Below are 16906 nucleotides of genomic sequence, written 5' to 3' on the forward strand. Positions count from 1 at the left end.
CACCTCACCGCCAGAAAGCCATTTTTCCTGGTTAGCTTTTAACTGCTAAAAATAATAAACACAGAAAGGAAAGTGCTGACACAACCCTAACTGCAGAGACAAACTGCAACTGTTGTTATAATAATGTAAACAAACTGGGTTCCAAATGACATCCTAGTGTTCCAAACTGAACAGGCTGCCTGCTATTTCCAAAACATCTGGGGACTGGAGGGCAGTTGTATGGGCTTGTCAGTAATGGAAGAGGGTCTTCACTGCACAGGTGCACATGCCCTACCTGACTTGCTCTAACCAAGGGTGAGCTGATCCTTTTGGTTTTTTTAGCGCTCAAGGAAAAGAGAGATTGGAAAGGACTGTGGTCCTCCATCAAGCATTTTTCCACATAACAAATGAAAAATGCGCTCCTTTCTCTCTCTGTCCAGTTATTACTCCTTTTTCCCCCAAATGAATTTGAAGCGTCCTTCTCACCATTATGTTTATTTTTAACCCATCGAATGTTGTATATTCCTCCTGAATACCTACAGAGTTCAAAACCATCTTAAATAACAACAGCAGCAATGCCATAAACTAGAAGATCATTCCCATAATGCTGAAAAGTGGCAATCACAAAATCACGTATCTGATTACCCACACAGTTCAAAACCATCTTAAATAACGGCAGCAGTAATGCCATAAACTAGAAGATCATTCCCATAATGCTGAAAAGTGGCAATCATAAAATCAAGAAGCTGCAAACAGCCAAGTCAAGCCCAACATCTGACCTGACAATCCATGAAATCCCGTGTGGAACTTGGTACCCACGCAGGACGGCCAATGGGAGGGAAAATGCAGATCTGGAAAAAAGGAAACACAAGAAGATAAATAGGTGTTTTTTTTTTTAAACTCCCCCAACATTTGCTTAATTCGCCACTGCTCTTCTTTCTATGTTTAAATGGGGTCTGGTTTCAGAGCTGTCTCTGATTTTGAATACATGCAAACAGACTTAGATAAAATCTCATTCCAAAGGGGAGCTGGTTTCAGAGAAAGGGACTTTAACACAAGGATTGTAATAACACATTATAGGCATGAGACAATGTTTGTGGATCCCAAGAACCTACTTTTCTGCACAGGACTCCGGGGTTTTGGATTCCCAGCCTCGGAAGAGGACTAAAAGGAAAATGTGAATCAAACAATTTAGAACTTTTGTGCTAAAAAGGGTCCAGCTGGGTGTCAGAGGATGGTTCCCAGGATAGGTCCCAGCAAATCTCAGCCGGGGCTGTGCCCCTGTGAGACGTCAGGATGGGGGACCCGAGAAGAAGCTACGGAGCTGTCTAGATGGTGTCAAGTGCGGTGTTGTTGGGGACTCTTCCCCCAGGTGTAAACAGATGAAGGAGAAACCAGGGCATCTGTTCCTGCAGCAGACGACATCTCCAAGTGTCTGTCTGCCCAGCAAGCGAGGGGCTTCTTTTTCCATGGCTGTGGCCCCACAGTTGTAGTTGCTCTTGTGGGAAACTTAGAGATCATAGGGAAGCACAGGTTGGCAGGACAAATGTCTGGGTCCCCTCTGCCCAGAATGGACCATTGACAACATTTTGTCCCATCTTCTCTTTTTTTTTTAAAATAAATTTATTTATTTATTCATTTATTTAATTTTTGGCTGCATTGGGTTTTCGTTGCTGCGCGCGGGCTTTCTCTAGTTGCAGTGAGCAGGGGCTACTCTTCATTGCGGGGCGCAGACTTCTCATTGTGGTGGCTTCTCTTGTTGCAGAGCACAGGCTCTAGGCATGCAGTCTTCAATAGTTGTGGCTCACGGGCTCTAGGGCGCAGGTTCAGTAGTTGTGGTGCATGGGCTTAGTTGCTCCGCGGCATGTGGGATCTTCCCGGACCAGAGCTCGAACCCATGTCCCCTGCATTGGCAGGCGGATTCTTAACCACTGTGCCACCAGGGAAGCCCCCCCTTTTTTTTGTTGTTGTTAAATAAAATAGAGCATAGGTATAATCTCCTTGACAACCCACTCCAAGGCCAGACCATGAATTTGTATCTTGCCAGTACCTTTTTTTAAAACATTTACATACAGGATGAGTATCCAGGACAATGAACAGTGCTTGTGTGTTTTTCATTTACCTATATGATATGAACCTACATATGTGTATCTATCGTTCTACACTTAGACTCTCAACATCATGTGTGTGAACTGACCATGCTGACTGCACTAAGTCTCAGCTCAGTCACTGCCTTTCCACCTAACACCATGAAAGCACCTGTCATACCATTAAACTGTGTGCTGGTTACGTGTGTGTGCATGCATATGTATGTATGTATGTGCATATTTTCTCTGCAACTCCACTCTGAGCTTCCCAAGATGCTGCTCTGTCTTCTCTGCTATGGTTCCATGCAGAGTGGACAGTCAGTGTATTGAAAGGTAAAACATATTTGTTAAAAATTGATCTGCTTATTATTAATTTTCCTCCCTTTTCAAACAACATTAAGGAAGAATTTGAGGTGGTATTTGTTTTCTTCAAAGTCTCTCTCCACTTGCTTTTGTCGTAAATATTGAAATCCCAAGTTGTCAGTATCACTGTACTGTTTGCAAGAACATTGGAAGCTCTAATATTTTAAGGCTGAAGACCAAGATATTTAAGGAGCATATTTACAAAACAGACTCACAGACATAGAAAACAAATTTACCATTACCAAAGGGGAAAGGGTGGGGAGGGGGAAGGATAAATTAAGAGTTTGGGATTAACAGATACACACTACTATATATAAATAAACAACAAGGTCCTAATGTATAGCACAGGAAACTGTATTCAATATCTTGTAATAACCTATATTGAAAAAAATATGAAAAAATATAACTGAATCATTTTGCTGTACACCAGAAACTAACACAACATAGTAAATCAACTATACTTCAATTAAAAAAAGAAAAAAAGAAGCATATTCTAAAAGCGTTCTCAAAGACTAAATTGACAAGCCAGAAAGAAGCTTTTGTTTGTAACTGTTGTGGTTTTAAATGTGAATAGATATGCACCGCTACCCTTGTCACTAATACCTAAAAACAATCAGTGCCTTATATGTAAACAATATTGAACCTCAACTTATGTTTTGAAGGTATAATTCTGATTTATACTTTGAAGAATATACATGAACCTGACTCAGTGAAAACAACCTAAACATTCTCACATAATAATTAGTAACAATAAGCAGTTTAATATATACCACTTCTTAAGCACATTTTGTGGGTTGGGTTATGCTAATTATCTCACCTAATTTCACTTAATTTAATCCTCACAATGATCAGATGAGGTAGGTATTACTAATAACCCCATTGTTTAGATGAGGAAACCCCATTGTTCAGAGTCGGAGAAAGATTTTATTTATTTATTTATTTATTTATTTATTTATTTATTTATTTATTTATTTATGGCTGTGTTGGCTCTTCGTTTCTATGTGAGGGCTTTCTCTACTTGCGGTAAGTGGGGGCCACTCCTCATCGCGGTGCGCGGGCCTCTCACTATCACGGCCTCTCGTTGCAGAGCACAGGCTCCAGATGCACAGGCTCAGTAATTGTGGTTCACGGGACTAGTTGCTCCGCGGCATGTGGGATCTTCCCAGACCAGGGCTCGAACCCGTGTCCCCTGCATTGGCAGGCAGATTCTCAACCACTGCGCCACCAGGGAAGCCCTCGGAGAAAGATTTAAAATTATGCCCAAAGCCAGTGAAAAAGAGGCTAACTGGGATTCTCGCTCAGGCAGTAGGATGTCATGGGCTTCATTGTGAATTACTGAGAACACGCTCAGGTTTAAAGATTAAAACAGCAGAGAAGACAACTGGAAAACAGTGCCACTGAAGTGGCTTCCAAGTTTTGCTATAATACAAACAGACAGCATCTCTTTCATGGTGTGGCTCAAATCAAGAACAAACCAAATTAGAGTCCTCCAAGAAGACAAACTCAAAGTGATTTCCTAGTAATGAAGGAAATGAAATTTAAAGCAGCAAGGTCAAGCCCCAGACCTTTCCAACTTAAACATTCCCATTTTTAATTCTTCTTCTCTTTAGAAAACAGGGAGCCGTGGATTTGCTCATGGCTTAAAGGAGGCTGCCCGGTTTGTTTACACAAGATTCAAAGCAAAAATGAGAATCACTCCCTGGGACAACTTTAGCCCAGAATGCGTGTTCCTTACACATTTTTAATTGGGACACAAATATATTAACAGTGTGGTTATTTTGTACTCAAAATATTCTGTTTTGTAACTGATTCATATTTATATTTGGAAGGCATTTATTTCTGGGCATGAAACAGTTCATTTTGTTAAGCCATGTGACCTGAGGTAAGGTTGGCCCCATTTCCCATGACTGCTCCCAATTAATGCGAATTGAAGGTTAAGGATAAATAAAGTCCCCTTAGCTTGGTTTATTAATATGTTAGTTATAAATGGCTCTTTACTTGGTCTATGTTCTTCAGTCTGTAACTATGTACAAATGAACTCTACAGAACAAACTAGCCAATACACAATGTGTATTTTATTGCAAAATTTTCATTTAAAAGGGGTTACTATGGGCCTCCCTGGTGGCGCAGTGGTTGAGAGTCTGCCTGCCGATGCAGGGGATACGGGTTCGTGCCCCGGTCTGGGAGGATCCCATATGCCGCGGAGCGGCTGGGCCCGTGAGCCATGGCCGCTGAGCCTGCGCGTCCGGAGCCTGTGCTCCGCAATGGGAGAGGCCACAACAGTGAGAGGCCCGCATACCGCAAAAAAAAAAAAAAGGGGGGTTACTATTATGGCGATACATTAATGTCATCTATCTCTCTACTTCTTTGGTCTTGGCTCTCTCATCAAACCTGTGGATCCTGATATAGACTGACTGCATTGTATTCACAGTCACATCTTCGGCCCTCCCTGTCCCTACCCTTTGTCATGTAACTTTGCAGTTCCTCTTACTAAAGAGGTTCAGCTGATATGCCTGCCCACTTTGATTTTGGCTTTGGTCAGGTGACTTGCTTTGGCCAATGGAATGTTAGCAGGTATGTTCCATCTAGAGGTTTGAAAAAGTTCTTGTTATGTTTATGTGTTTGCTTTGTTCCTCTGTAACTGCCGTGAGAACATGCCTGGGCTAGCCTGTCATGGCTGAGAAACACAGAGTGGTGTTGACTCACGTCTCAGCCAAGGCCATCCTAGATCAGCCTAGAGCAGCCAAGCCCCACACATAGGACAGCACCCAGGCAAGATACACAGAACCACCCAGCTGACCACAGATGCACGAGTGGGCCCAGCCGGACCTCAAAGGACCAGCCAGTAGCCAATCTTCAGACTTGTGAACTTATGAATGCCAAGTGTTTCAAACCATTGAGTTTTGAGGTAATGTGTTACTTTCCCAGGTAACTGTACAAAATGTTGTTGTGTACTAGATATAACCAATATAGGACCTACCCCTGGCTCTCTCAAAAAACAGATGTCCCCATAGAAGATAGTTTAAAATTTAGGCAATCAGACTCATCAACTATCCACCAAATGCCAGCTGTTTCAGTCAAGGTTCAACTAGGAAAATATAAAGTAGTCTAAGGATTTCAACAGAAGGACTATAATGCAGGGAACTGATCACACAGAAGGAAAGATGTGAAGGCAAACGGGGAAGCAGGAGCCATCCAGGAACTCAGTCATTGCAGAAAGTCCCTGAGCAACAGGAACAAAGCATAGAAGTGTCGGTGCTGGAGCCCAGGGGACAGGGCCACACCGCAGAAGCTGACAGCTCAGAAGCCCTCCCTAGTAGGAGCTGAAGCCCCAGAGGAGACGATCTGCCATCAGAGAGATGGTCTGAGTGTGAGAAAGGAACACCTGGCTTCCCTCTTCCCTCAGGGCCTTCCAAGGCTGACCCCAGAGTCAGGAACCTGGACAGCCCTGTTTTTGGGGGGTTTTTTTGGGTTTTTTTGACTTGTAACTTCAAACTCCAATAATTTGCATCTCATATGCCTTCCACCTTTCATTTGCCTTTGCTAGCCAGCCTTCTCAGTTACTTTCTTGTAGGTTATTATATAATATAAAGAGAGTAAACACATAAAGTCTAGCAAAAAAACCCCACAATTCCCTAGGCTTGTCATCCTTCTTATCTTCCCCATCAGGTCAGTCACACCAGGGAAGGGCAAGCAAGGGACCTGAGGGCAAATAGGCACACAGTTCACCATGACGGGCAAGACATCACAAGGCATTCATCGGTGCTGAGAGCTCTGTCTGCAGAAATAATGGAGAGAACAGACACTGGGCTTGAAGGTTAGAAAGGGCCTGAACAGGTGGAAAAGGATATTCAGGTAACAGCACCAGTGGGAGCAAAGTGCAGGAACCATGGAGGGAAAGACCAAGTGTTCTGGTTAGGTTTAGAGGTTGTGTATTTGGGAGGAAGGTGCAGGGGAGAAGAGGGGGGCAAGGAGGCTACAAAGGTGAGAGCTTGAAAGAGTTGGGACCCCTGAAAAGAAAAGAAAACTATGTGATGTAACAGAGGTGCTAATTGTCCCTACGATGGCAATTATCTTACTATATATAAATGTGCCAGTGTAACATGTTATATACATTCCACAATGTAATATGCCCAATATATTTTGGTAAAAAAAAAGAGTTTGGAGACCCATCTAAGCAGATTGGACTTCTTTCTGTCCTGAAGGCAACGGGAAATGAATCGGTTCTGAGAAGATAGTAATATGATCCAAATTGTGTGTTAGAAATATTACTCTGATAAAAACGTGAGGGGTAGATGGGAGGGAGAGAACCAGACTAGGGATCTGTAATTAAGCGTAGACCTCACAGAGCTCACAGCCCTCCTGAACACATTGGCAGGAGTCTGGGCAAGTGTTCAGTTTTCTGAGAGATGGGACAGAGCTTTCACATGGTTTTCAGTGGAGCCCGTGACGCTTGACCCCATCCAACACTGTGAATGCTAGAAGCAGGACAGTCATCTAGAGAGCTCCTCTAGTCATCATTTTAATGAGGATCAAAAATGTAACCATGGCAATGGGAATGGAAAGGGGTAAACGACATGAACATTTGTAAGACACTATCTAAAATAATCTAGATAAATATGAACAGAAATGAAACAAGATCAAGAGAGACTAAAAGCTTTAATTCTGTAAATGAAGTACAATGTATACAAATATTGAATCACTGTGTTGTACACCTGAAACTGATATAATATTGCAAATCAACTATACCTCTATTTTTAAATAAGGGTACAGAAAAAAAAATAAAAAGGTTTAATTCTGGGCCACCTCCATCTGCTATTCCTTTCTATCCCCTATGAAATGGAGGAAGCAACTCATGTTTCCAAGGTACCGTAAAGAGTCACTCAATTGAAAAGTTCCAAGATAAACACATGGCATGTATATCACCACTGTCCCCTTTCCATGTCGTCACAGATATTACTAATCAAACGCAATCTTTCCTTACTGCTGAGTCCAAACCCAATCTCCAAACCCCTCTGAAATAGCTCCTCAGGCAGCCACTAGAGTGATTGCTTTCTAGAGTGACTGTTTTTATTTATTGTATTGACCGTTCTTTGGTTTCATAAGGATGAAGTACCAATGAATGGATCACTTAGCATAAGGTATTATATACTCGTATGATCTGTATACACATACTTATAGGTGTATTTCCCACACATGGGAAACTTACATACAATTGGGCCACCTGCTAGATCTTACCCAAGTTTGTGAGTCCACTTAATGTTAACTCAAAGCAATTAAATACAGATTTGGATGAAGCTGAATTAGGGGGAAAATGTTTGCATACATGAAAATTTATTCTATTATTGAATGATCATAGTAAATGTTTAAAATCAGCACATGTCATCATAATCAGCTACTAGTGATTCATTGTTTGGTAAAGTCTTAATTGCAATCACCGGCAAGTAGGTATATCGTGTTACCATGAGCCATCCTTTTCTCAGAGTATTAATATGTTGACCCTTGGGTTGGTATTTGAATGCCACCATGACAGTTTTCTAACCTTGGGTGTTTTCCATCTGACATTGGAAAAGAGGTGTCATTATCAGAGTTGCCTTCTATAAAGGACCATAATAAAGACAGCTTCAGATAAGCCAAGTTTTTTCTACTTGTACTTTGGATCAACAAGAAGGTAACTGTTGTCTATATTAACATGAAGATGTTTCCTGGTCCCCTCAACCCCAAACCCCAAAGTTTGATCTGTTCAATTCCAAAGAAACAACTTTTGGAAAATTGTGTATATACAAAAATATTCCCAGAAAAAGAGAAGAAAAAAAAAGTCTCTAATGTAAAAAATTCCCAGCACTCATTATTTGACCATGACCCATAATGAGAAGTTTGTTTTAATCTATAACACATGTTCATATATTTAGATGTGTATCTGTATAGCTAACTAAAATATAAGTCCCATAAGATAGTATTCTTGCTTATGTGATGTACTTGGATATTTTCTATTCCATTCAACACTATCCTATTCTATTCTTTTTTATATACTATTTCATTAAAGAAAAGTTAGTAATAACCTGTGAAATTGATTTCATTACCCACAAATAGGACCCAACCCACTGTTTGAAAAGCACAACGTAGCAAAATAAAGTGCTCTGACTTTATTCACCAATGTAAACATATCCACAAAACATCAATCCTGGGCAATTTAGCAGAGAAAAAAATCTCTTGGCTCTCTGTCTAGTATCCTGGATGAAACTAAGTTTTGCTGAGCCAATTTTTGTACTTCGTGGTTGACAATGACTGAAAACTGAAAGGCAGAGATCAAATCCTCACTCTCCTTCTCATCACATCTCTTCCGCTGGGTCATTTATACCGTGCAAGTATCTCGTTATTCAATTTTGCTGTCATTTACTGTTCTTTTTCCAACAGCAATGGAAACGCAGGATCGGTTTACTGTCTCCTGTCTTTGGTAGAATTAGATGATTCTCTCTCCTGGCCCCTTTGAACAAAGATGCCATTCATCCCTCTGGAGAACCACCTCCGGGGGATCTGCAAACAAAGCACGGCAGGGAAACCACTACTCACGAAGGAGCAACAGCAGAATCGGGCGTTGAGGCTGTTCGTCTGATTACAGACCAGAGAGAATTTTGCAATGATTCTTTTGACTGAGTGCACACAATTGGAATTGGAGCAACATAGATAACCGTAGAAACAAACAGTAAAAGGCTATATAGCTCCAAATTCAGTGGCACCTACCAAAAGAAAGCTATTTCTTAAAGAATTAAAAACTATTTCCTCTTTCTAAACAAAAAAAAAAATGAACAGGTACTATAGAATCCTCATAGCAGAGAATCTTTGGAGGCTTTCTTGCCAGTCCTCTGGTGCTAGTATATTCTTTCTTACCTGTGACTTCTTTGACATTCATCTGTTTTCTGTGTGCCCTTCCCCACACCCCTACTCATCCAACTATTAAAACATTAGTGAGTGTATCAAAGCCTGAGGTTTCCCACGTTCTTTATTCAGCATTTCTTCTTCCCAGAATTTATCTTAAATAAATGATTATGGATATATATATATACAAAGCCTCAGTGAAAAAGATGTTCACGTAGTGTTAACTATAACACGTAGTGTTATCTATAATCTAAAAGGGCTCAAAGGATATACAATTAATTGCTAAAAGTGGTCATCTTTGGGTGGCTGGGTTATAGTGATTTAAATTTTATTCTGTATACTTACCTATATTTTCCAAATTTTCCAAAATAAAAATAAGACAAAGGAATCGAAAAGGACACGCGTGTGCTTGTACTTGTTACTGAAACACTGGTGGATCTCCAGGTAGATTTTCACCAGGCCCAGGGATGCACATGTATGATCATGCCCTGAGACACTATAATATCTCTTCATGCTGAATATATATATATATATATATATATACCAGCAATTTCATCCTCAAACTCAACAGAAATGTGTACACATGTTCACCAAAAGATCTGTACAAAAATGTCCATAGCTGCACTTCTCATCATAGCCAAAGCTGTAAACAAGCTATTCACCAATGGATATGTGCCCACAATGAAATATATAAATCACAACTTATGGAATGTCTAACAAACATAATATTGAGCAAAGTAAGTCAGACACAGGAATACATTCTACATGAGCCCTTTACGTAAAGTTCAAAACAAAGCAGAATTAATCTGTAGCTTTAGAACTCAGTTAAGTTCAGTCTTTTGGAAGAGAGACTGAAGGGGGGAAGTTGGAGAGTTTCTCCTTCCTGTCAGTTGTTCCATTTCATGATCTAAATGGTGGTTACATGGGTGTTTACATTTTGTGAAAATGTATCAAACTGTATGCTAATGACTTGTATACTTAGTTGCAACACATTAATGGTCCCTGGAACCACCTTAGTAAGTAACCATCATTTTTACTACAATGTATGCATGCATGTATGTATGTATGCATTTTACTGTATGTTTTAATGGAATGTATCTACATTTTGCTTCAAAAAATAACTTTGTTTACAAAACTTTAAGAAATATCAACCGTTTCCTACTTAGCATTCCTAAGAACATTGACATACATGGTAAGGAGCGTGATAGGACCTAAAGTACACATCAGGGTAAATTTCAGACATCTTGTAGAGTGTAGAGTGATGCTGTTATTTATATGGGGGGGAGGAAGGGGGGAGGCTGAAAGAAATAGCCTTAAATTACCAGGGTTTTCTGTAAGGAGGTTATTTAGTATGTCATTCATTTTTTCTCTTTGTGAAGGATAGCAAAAAAAGTTTTTTCCTTCTGCATAGTTGTAGGAAATGAGCAGCAAAAACGGTATAACGTTTCCCTATTCCCATTGGCTTCTGGAAAACTCAGCCATAAATTTGTGCATACCCACAGGTCCGTGGTTTTCAAATTTTCTTTTTACTATGGCTACAGTAAGAAATACACTTTGTATCATGACCCAGTGTACAGTTATATTTTTGTAAATAATATCCTTACTTTGTGCAATGACCTCTGATATTTTCTATTGTATTCTATCCTAGTCCTTCACATCCCATTCCGTTAAAAATGGTGGTCACTCACTTAAATGATTTCATGGACCATTAATGTGTTGCAGCTAAGTTTGAAAAATGTGTTCCAGAGTTCCTGGCAAATATTAGACACTCAGTAAAAAGTTATTAAATGTACAATGGTACAGATTTGCATATTAACCTAATCTGCAGCTCATTATTAGTGTCTATCCCTGTTTTCCTTTGCTTCTTGGTTTTTCTTATCCTTTATAACTTATGTTTACTTATTATGGTATCTGTATCTTTATAAGCTGTCATCATCTTTTCCAGAAAAAGCCCTCATAAAACATTTTCAAAGTCACACAGTAAATCAGTCAGGGCACAGCCACAAGAGGAAAGGTCCTCCCAAGTTGCCAGGCCCTGCTTCTCTGGGAACAGGAACTTCAATACCTGTAATAGAAACACTTGTGGTCCCACCACTGCAAAAATGTCTGCGGCGAAAGCAGATGGTGACGATGACCATGTGACGGGAGCTCACCTCTAACCTTTTCGGGAACAATATACACTCTTGCTTTCCATGAAGTTCTCTTGCATTTCCGACAGCTGGGAGAGAGAGAGCCAGCTCATTCCAAGAAACACAAAGACACTTTTGAAAGAGGAACAAAGGGTTCTACAGTTGACAATGAAGAATGGTGTGAGCATCTCTGTGCATCTCTGTGATAAAGGAGTTCATGTTCTTGAGTTTCCTTTATCTTTCTTTTCAGGGTGTAAAGTCTTTCTCAGGTCACTGAAGTTGTGTGTCTACAGGAGAACTAGCAAACATGTTGGAAGGAGCTAGTCCAGGCATGTGAGAAGAAACCTTATCTTTCTAACCCAGGAACACATTTCGCCTTAATAAAACTTTTATTTTAAAACATCCTCTCAGGTCCTATCAAACAAAACTTTCCCTACAAAAGGTTCTTGGATCACTTTTGGGCAAGTTGCCATCTTGGCTTATCTTCCACACCCAAAGAAAGAAAAATATGTTTTGGGCCAAGCACCATGGTCCACTTTGGTAATGTTGTTTTTGTGAGGACAGGTTGTGGGTAAAGAGGGATGTGAACATGACTGGTCTTTCCTTTAGCAGAAAAGGATCATGAGGAATTTAACAGGACTGAAATGGATCAATTCTTTCCTAGGACGTGGAGTCTAGGCTTTGTTTCTGCTTTAGCCCCAAGAGAGCATGGATGCTCCCAAGGAAATAACCAAAAATGCAAACTAAGAGTTACATGCACAGATGTCTACAGAGGTATATTTGCCTTAGTAGCATGAAGTCAGAGCAGTCTCTAAGTCTCAAACTGCGGGGAAGACTTTTAAAAAGGAATTGGGCAGCCATTAAAACTAATACTCACAAATCACAGTGTGAGAAATAACCACAATAAAATGTTAAATTCAAAAAGCAGGTTGAAGAACTACACATACAAAATATGAATTTGACCATTTTAAAGCATATATGTATTATATTTGCATAGAAAAAGATTTGGAAGAAACACTCCAAAATGTTGAGGAGCTATAACACTAGCTAGTGAACTCAAGAGTGAATATTAAGTATCTTTTTTTAACTCATTTATTATTTATCTCTTTTTATTTATCTTTTATTTATTATCTTTTTTTTCAAAATTTCCACTGTACACATGGATTGCTTTTACAGCTAGATGAAAGTTATTGTAAAAAATGTAATGATGCATTTCTTTATAAATTCTAGTTTGTTCATTTGCTGACTCATAAATAGCTGGAAACTTTGTCCATTTTCTCTTTAATGACAACTTAAGGAGTTAAATTTCTAACTTAACATGGAGAACAGGAAGACTGGATGCCTCAGTGAATCTTATGCAAAGAAAAAGAAAAATCTTATGCAAACAAAAAGAAGAATGAAACATGGGTTCTTACCCTCTGAACATATTTCCATGAAGGAAGACCAACTTAAAAAAACCTCTTTTTCTGATATATATATTTTTCATGTGGGTTGTGTGGACAAGTTTAATACCGTAGCTTATAAATAACATTAAAGGTTTAGATGACCAATCTGAAAGCCCACTCAGTTAATGTAAATGTCACATACATGGATGAGTTCCCTTTGGCATAGCTCCCCAGCCCTACAGCAACTACTGGCATCCAGCTGGCGACAGTGAGCAATAGAGTAATCTCTACAGCTATTTGAAAAGGAATGAAGGCAGTACAAGGAAGTGAGGCTACTGTCCTCAAGCGGGGACCACAGGATAGTCACAATTAGTTTAGCTGGCATACCAGGTCAGTATAGGATACTGCCAAAGGCTTATTGTTGCACTGGCAGATTCAGGGAGGAAAAAGATAGGTTAATCTGTTTTATCAATTGTTTCTCTGACTTTGTATATCTGATGGATAATTCCATATGGTCAGAAAGAAAACTCCTATGGTAGCTCTAATTTTACTTTTTTAAGGAACCTCCATACTATTCTCCACAGTGGCTGCACCAATTTACATTCCCATCTACCATATGATCCAGCAATCCCACTCCTGGGCATATATCCAGAGAAAAACATGGTCTGAAAGGATACATGCACCTCAATGTTCATTGCAGCACTGTTTACAATCACCAAGACATGGAAGCAACCTAAATGTCCATCGACAGAGGAATGGATAAAGAAGATGTGGTACATATATACAATGGAATATTACTCAGCCATAAAAAAGAATGAAATAATACCATTTGCAGCAACATGGATGGACCTAGAGATTGTCATACTGAGTGAAGTAAGTCAGACAGAGAAAGACAAATATCATATGATATCGCTTATATGCGGAATCTAAAAAATTTGATGCAAATGAACTTATTTACAAAACAGAAACAGACTTACAGACTAAGAGAACGAACTTATGGTTACCAGGGGGGAAGGGTGAGGGAGTTTCGGATTGACATGTACTCCTATATTTAAAATGGATAACCAAGAAGGACCTACTCTGTGACACAGGGAAATCTGCTCAATATTCTGTAACAACCTAAATGGGAAAGGAATTTGAAAAAAAACCCAGATACACGTATATGTAAAACTGAATCACTCTGTTGTACACCTGAAACTAACACAACATTGTTAATTAACTATACTCCAATACAAAATAAAAAGTTAGAAAAAAGAAAAGAACTCCTATAAAATCTTGTTACTAGCAAGCCACTTAACCAATTAAGAAATTTGTTTTTTATTCCTTAATTTAACTAAAACAAAATCGAATAAAGCAAGTCCATGAAGCAAATTGTAAATACTGAGACTTTGGCAACAAAGCTACCCCAATCCCTCACTAAACTCTGCTAAAATTTTAAAAGTTTCTTACTAATGTGAATGGGGTACCACCTACGGTTGGCAGCCTTACGCCCTTGCCCTCAATTAAAGTTCCTAAATAAACAGTGTTAAAGGAATTTCAGATGCTATCACAAAATGGATAGAAACTCGTTTACTTTGGAGAAACACAAGGCATACAGGGTCACTAGGACCTACCCATTGCATTTTCTGGTCTATAATGGGAAGGTAAACTTTTCGACACCTTGGGGCCTTTTCCAGTCCTCAGGCTGAGACATTTACTACTGCTTTGGAACAGACACACTGGAGGGGAGAGAAGGGAGCCTGAATGGAAGAGGAGAAGAGAGCATGGCTGTGTTCTGTCTGGGTTTCTGCTCTCAGAGAAGGGGTTTCAGCGTCAACCTGCGAGTAAAAGTGAAGAAAGCCAAATTTCCAGGTTAAATAAAGACCTTGGTTTGGAACCCATATTACAAATCCCCTGGGGCTGTGCATCCATGTCCCATGGCACCACCCCAGGCAGCTCCCAGCTCTGGATGCTCAGGCTGGTTTTCAGAGATTCTGGATGGAGGAGACCACAGAAGGCTCAAAATCAAAGGGGGAAGGGTTTCTCCTTAAGTCCACACTGATATACATAAATCCGTGAATGCATAAATAGGAGAGAAGTAAAAGTTCTTCTGCAGAGTAGAACGCCAACTAATAAATACAGAAGGAACGACGGAGTTAGAAAACCATCAATGGATGTTAAAACTAGTGGGGAAAAATTTAAGGAAGAAATGGTATTTGTATAGTCTCAAGATACTTCCTCCCAAATAACATGCTAATTCCAAAGAGGAAAGTAGTAACCCTACGGGGGTGGGGGGTGGGGGGGGTGGATGGGTGGGGGAACCTGGCAGACAGCACTTTAACTAAGTGATCAAAACTAACATCACCACTAGTGGAATGAACTGACCTCATGTGTTCTGAGAAGGACACAAGGTCACTATTGTGGCTTTCCTTCCAAAAAGACATCACCTGAATCTAACATTGAGGAAACATCAGAAATCCAATTCTACGAAAGAATTGGCCTGTATCCTCCAAACATCAAGAAACACAAAGAAAGGCTGAGGACCTGTTTCAGTGTAAGGAGACATGACAACTAAATGCAACAGGATATTGTGGAGCAAATCCCAACTGGGAAAAACTTGCTACCGAGAACATTATTGGACAGTTGATAAAATTTGAATATGGAATGTTGATTAGATAATAGTATTTATATCAATGTTGAATTTCCTGGGTTTGATAACTGGGTTATGTAAGACACTATCTTTGTTCTTAGGAAGTACACATTGAAGCATTTAGGAGTGAGGCCAAAAAAGACAGCAAGGTGGGGAACAGATATTTCATGAGACAAAACCGGCATTTTCTCCACCCTGGAATTCTTCCCCAGCGCTAGCAGAGAGTAGGGCCCACTTGGGGGGCGGGGTCATCTGGGAAGTGAGGCTCGGAACATTCCACCGAAGAGAGAAAGGATGTGCAAAACTGTACACACACACCACATGCACCACACCCCCCGCATACACACACCATACACACACCACACACACCCTGCATACACACACCATACACACATATACACACACCACACACCCCGCATACACACTCACCACACATGCACACTGCATACACACACACCCTGCATACACACACCAAACACACACATATACACACACCACACACACCTACACACCACATATGCACACACCCCGCATACACACACATCATACACATTCATCCCCACACACCCTACACACACCACATGCCCTGCAATATACACACATATCGTAGACACACACACACACACACACACACACCACATCAACATACACAGACCCCAGTGACAGCTTGGGGATTATAATCTCAGTCATCTTAATGTCTACAGGAGTCTGGTTTATCCTGGAAACTCCTAAATTTTTGCCTCGTGACTGGCCTTGCTGCTTTCTGGGATGAGGGGAATATTTCTCATCATTTCCTTTCCTTTTATCTGTTTGCTTGTTTGTATTTGACCCTTGGCTTGAAGGTGTAGCTCTGGTGACCTCTGTCCCAGGAGTCTGTGATCATGAAGGGCTTCACGAGGTCTGTTTCTCAGCCCGTCACACCGTCTGCCCGCTCTAGGTCACTCCAGCCTATGGCAAGGTGAAGATACCCTGCCTCCTAGGTCAGCTTGTGTGGGGGTTGGTTTAGACTAGGCTGCAGCTGCTAGCACATTCTGCAACTTGTATGCGGATCCTTCTCTAAAAGATGCCTTATGGAAATACAGTCACCTCCAGGTGAAGCAGTCAGAGGAGTGTGATGTGAGAGATGAAAACCAGGACTAGAAACTTCATCCATTTTGAATGCCAGACACATCACCACGAATCTTATTTTAGTCTAATTTAAATACCAGTTAATCTAGACTCCGTAGGGACCTTGTTAAAATGCAGATTCCGACTCAGTGAGTCGAAGTGGACCCTGAGATTCTGCGTTTCTAACAAGGACGTGCCAGGGCTGCCCACTTGCTTCTCAGAGGCCAGGGTCTCTGCAGCCCAGGATGTTAGCACCTTACACCAGAGCAGCGAGGGATGCTTGGGCCCATTTTTGAGATGAGAAAACTGACGCTCAGCGTCTCCAAATCACTTTGCCAAGGTCACAGG

General features: G+C 40.6%; 1 protein-coding gene across 6 annotated transcripts in view; it reads right to left on the reverse strand.

Moving 5' to 3' along the window:
- THRB (thyroid hormone receptor beta) overlaps positions 1-16906 on the reverse strand; it is a 387212-nt gene that overhangs the window by 231416 nt on the left and 138890 nt on the right. For 5 of the 6 annotated variants that reach the window (XM_060099500.1, XM_060099502.1, XM_060099499.1 and 2 more), the window contains one exon: positions 759-830. The exons of the other annotated variant lie outside the window; for it this stretch is intronic. The gene's annotated coding sequence lies outside the window, so the exon portion shown is untranslated. The remainder of the gene's footprint in view (positions 1-758; positions 831-16906) is intronic. 6 annotated transcript variants of the gene reach the window in all.

This window comes from Mesoplodon densirostris, chromosome 5 (assembly GCF_025265405.1).
Source record: "Mesoplodon densirostris isolate mMesDen1 chromosome 5, mMesDen1 primary haplotype, whole genome shotgun sequence".
Classification (NCBI taxonomy): domain Eukaryota; kingdom Metazoa; phylum Chordata; class Mammalia; order Artiodactyla; family Ziphiidae; genus Mesoplodon; species Mesoplodon densirostris.